The sequence below is a fragment of the Meles meles genome, chromosome 8, assembly GCF_922984935.1.
Source record: "Meles meles chromosome 8, mMelMel3.1 paternal haplotype, whole genome shotgun sequence".
Lineage (NCBI taxonomy): Eukaryota > Metazoa > Chordata > Mammalia > Carnivora > Mustelidae > Meles > Meles meles.
Window position 1 is genome coordinate 16,377,016 of NC_060073.1, and position 4,761 is coordinate 16,381,776.

Here is a 4,761-nt window from a genome sequence, read left to right on the forward strand (position 1 = left end):
TCATATCAAAAAATGGGCAGAAGATATGAACAAACACTTCTCCAATGAAGACATACAAATGGCTATCAGACACATGAAAAAATGCTCATCACTAGCCATCAGGGAGATTCAAATTAAAACCGCATTGAGATATCACCTTACACCAGTTAGAATGGCCTAAATTAGCAAGACAGGAAACAACTTGTGTTGGAGAGGATGTGGAGAAAGGCGAACCCTCTTACACTGTTGGTGGGAATGCAAGTTGGTGCAGCCACATCAGAGAACAGTGTGAAGATTCCTCAAGAAATTAAAAATAGAACTTCCCTATGACCCTGCAATTGCACTGCTGGGTATTTACCCCAAAGATACAGATGTAGTGAAAAGAAGAGCCATCTGTACCCCAATGTTTATAGCAGCAATGGCCACGGTCGCCAAACTGGAAAGAACCAAGATGCCCTTCAACGGACAAATAGATAAAGAAGATGTGGTCCATATACACGATGGAGTATTATGCCTCCATCAGAAAGGATGGATAACCAACTTTTGTAGCTACATGGACGGGACTGGAAGAGATTATGCTGAGTGAAATAAGTCAAGCAGAGAGAGTCAAGTATCATATGGTTTCACTTATTTGTGGACCTTAACAAATAACATGGAGGACATGGGGAGATGGAGATGAGAAGCAAGTTGAGGGAAATTGGAAGGGGAGATGAACCATGAGAGACTATGGACTCTGAAAAATCACCTGGGGGTTTTGAAGGGGCAGGGGACGGGAGGTTGGGGAACCAGGTGGAGGGTAATAGAGAGGGCACGTATTGCATGGAGGACTGGGTGTGGTGCAAAAACAATGAGTTCTGTTACACTGAAAATAAATAAATTCATAAAAAAAAGTAACTAGAGATACAGTAGAAAGTATCAATGAATCTAGAAACTGTTTTTTGAAAGAATCAATGAGATCGATAAACAATTAGCCACAGTATTCCAAAAGAAAAAAGAGAAAGCTCAAATTAATAAAATTATGAATGAAAAGGAAGAGATAACGACTAACACCAAGGAAATAGAGGCAATCACCAGAAGTTATTATCAACAGTTATATGCCAATAAATTAAGAAACCTAGAGGAAATGTATGCATTCCTGGGAGTGAAATTATTATTATTATTTTTAAATATTCCACCCATTCATTTGACAGACAGAGATCACAAGTAGGGAGAGAGAGAGAGAGGAGGAAGCAGGATCACTGCTGAGCAGAGAGCCTGAGGCGGGGCTGGATCCCAGGACCTGGGACCATGACCCAGAGCAGAAGGCAGAGGCCTTAACCCACTGAGCCACCCAGGAGCCCCCCTGGGAGTGAAATTCTTAATGACAATCACTGTTCTGCCTCCCCCCACCGTGGAAATGATCACTAAATTTGAAAGGCTATTTTTTTTTTTTTTTTGGTTGGGGGGATGTTTAGATATATTGGTAAGTGTTGTTGTTGTTCTTGTTTTAGTAATACAATTCTTTTTCTTTATTTTTTTTAAGATTTTATTTATTTATTTGACAGACAGAGATCACAAGTAGGCAGGGAGGCAGGCAGAGAGAGAGGAGGAAGCAGGTTCCCCACTGAGCAGAGAGCCCTACTTGGGACTCGATCCTAGGACCCTGAGATCATGACATGAGCTGAAGGCAGAGGCCTTAACCCTCTGAGCCACCCAACCACCCCTACAATTCTTTTTCTGAAATAAATTTTACACATAATGAAATGCAGATCTTTTAGGTATACGGTTTGATGAGTTTTTATAAATGCATATACTCAATAGCCATTAAGAAATTCAAGATCTAGAATAATTTCATTAACCCAGAAATTTTGCCATGCTCCTTTTCAGTTAATTGCCTCAGATGCAGCAATTTTCCTGATTTGTATCACTCTGTTTTAGTATTGTCTATTTTATAACTTCATGCACATTGAATCACAGCATTTACTCAGAGTGCATGGTTTCTTTGTTCTGGAATCTATCATACTGATGTGTGTATCAGTCGTTTACTTTTCTTGCTGATTATTCTGTCTATCCTGTTATCTTCTGCCTTTCAAGTACATTGTATTGGCATTTAATGTAATTATTACATATTTGGGTGTCAGTTCATATTATTAAAGTTTGCTTTTTTTCTCCCTTTTGTAAGTTATTTTCTTTCTTTTCTATATTCTTATGAGTAGACAATTTTTGTCTAAAATTCAATTTTCTCTTCTTAACATCTTTTTAAATAATGGACTCTTTGTTAGAGCAGTTTCAGGCTCACGGGAAAAGGGAGCAGAAGCTATGGCAATTTCCTATGGCAATGTGCAAGCAGACATTTTTCAAAGACTTACAAATGGTGAACAGGGGCCTCAAAGGGTGCTCAACAGCACTCATCATCAGGGAAATGCAAATGGAAATCATTATCACATCTCCTTTGTTGGACTCTTATTAAGAAGATAAGAGATACAAAATGTTGGTGAGGATGTGGAGTCTAGGGATCCCATGTACACTACTGATGGGCATATAAATCGGTGCAGTCATTATAGAGAATATATTGGTTCTTCAAAAAATTGAAAGTAGAACTGCCATCCATCAATCATAATGTTGGATGTATATCCAAAGAATCTGAAATCATGATTGTGATGGGCTATGTGCATTTCTGAGTTCAATGCATCATTATTCACCAAAGCTAAGGTATAGGTACAACTTCATCCCTAACTGAAGAATCAAGAGAGAAAATGTGAGATCTGTAGTATTCAGATATTAAAAAGAGGAAAATTCTGCCATTTGAAGTAACAAATCAGAGCTGGATGGCACTGGGGTCTTGATGTTCAGTGAAACAAGAAAGACACAGAAAGAGAAATACTGCATGATCTCACTTATATGAGGAAATGGTATAGTTCAAATCACAGAAAGAGAGAGTACAGTGGTGGTTACCAGGAGACAGGGACTGAGAAAAAGGGAAAGATGATGCTGAAAATGTGCAAGTTTTCAGTCATGTAGATGAATAAGTTCTAGAGATCTAATATATAGCACGGTCACTATTGCTAACAAGACCATAATGAATACTTGAAATTTCAAGCAGGATAAATTTACATTAAGACATCTTACACATACACACACACGTAACTATATAGAGAATATAGATGTGCTAATTACTTTGATTATGGTACATCAAATATAAGTTTGTATAACTTATATATATATATATATAGATATATATATATATTTGTCCATCAACATGCCTACTTTGGACACGAGTCAGTCATTAACTTTATTATAACCCAGAAATCGAAAAGTAGTGAGAACATTGAAAACATGATATTTCCATGAATTTATTTTAAAATAACTGACAAGAGGAAACTATTTCCATTAGAAAGGTTTTTCCACGTAAATAATGGGAGACAGCATTAAAAATAAAATGGAATCCTGTAACAGTTACTAAGGATGTGGTAAACTTGAATACACTGAAAGTAATGAATTTTATTTGTTATTTATTTTTTATGTTTTTTTTTTAATTATTATAGTTAGTTAACATAGAGCGTAGTATGATTTCCAGGTGTACAATTTAGAGATTCAACACTTAAATACCATACCAAGTGCTCGTCACAACATGTCCACTCCTTAATCCCCATCACATATTTAACCCCTCCTTCTAGCCACCTCCCTTCTGGTAACCATCAGTTTTTTTCCTATAGTTAAGAACCCATGTCTTGATTTGCCCACCTCTCTCTGTTTTTCTCTATACTCATTGTTTTCTTAATTTCCACACGAGTGAAATCATGTGGTATTTCACTTTCATTGACTGACTTGATTAGTTTAGCCTAATAGTCTCAAGCTCAGACCTTGTCATTGCAAATGGCACAATCTCATTCTTTTTAATGGCTGAGAAATATATACCCCGTGTCTATTCCATTCATCATTCAATGGAAACTTGGGCTGTGTCCATAGTTTTGCTATTGTAGATAATGCTGGTATAAACATCAGGGGCATGTACACCTTTGTATTAACACTCTTGTACTCTCTGAAATCAATGAGTTAAAAATTCATGAGAAAATCTCATGGTAGCTAATCTGCTCTGTTAACTATGAACACCAAATTCTTTTTTTTTTTAAATTTTATTTATTTATTTGACAGAGAAATCACAAGTAGACAGAGAGGCAGGCAGAGAGAGAGAGAGGGAAGCAGGCTCGCTGCTGAGCAGAGAGCCCGATTCGGGACTCGATCCCAGGACCCCGAGATCACGACCTGAGCTGAAGGCAGCAGCTTAACCCACTGAGCCACCCAGGTGCCCCTCTTTTTTATTTTTTAAAGACTTTATTTATTTATTTGACAAACAGAGATCACAAGCAGGCAGAGAGGCAGGCAGAGAAGGAGGGGGAAGCAGGGTTCCCACTGAGCAGAGAGCCTAATGCGGGGATCGAACCTAGGACCCTGAGATCATGACCTAAGCTGAAGGCAGAGGCTTTAACCCACTGAGCCACCCAGGCACCCCTGAACACTGAATTCTATTGGCAATTCTAACTTGTCAATCCACACTACTGTTTTACTAGAAAAGGACAAAAGGAGAAACAAAGTGGCTTCCTGCTACAAAAGCAGGTTCAATCTAACTCCAGGTTCACTCTAACTAGAGACATTCAAGTGAGCATTTCTGAATGCCTCTGTTAATTTCCTTTATCCCATTTATAAAACATAGCAGTAAATTAAATAATATGCTTCCCCCCCTTCCAAAGTGGGTTCTACTTTTTTGTAGGTCAATCTCAAAAAAATATGTTTTATCTATGG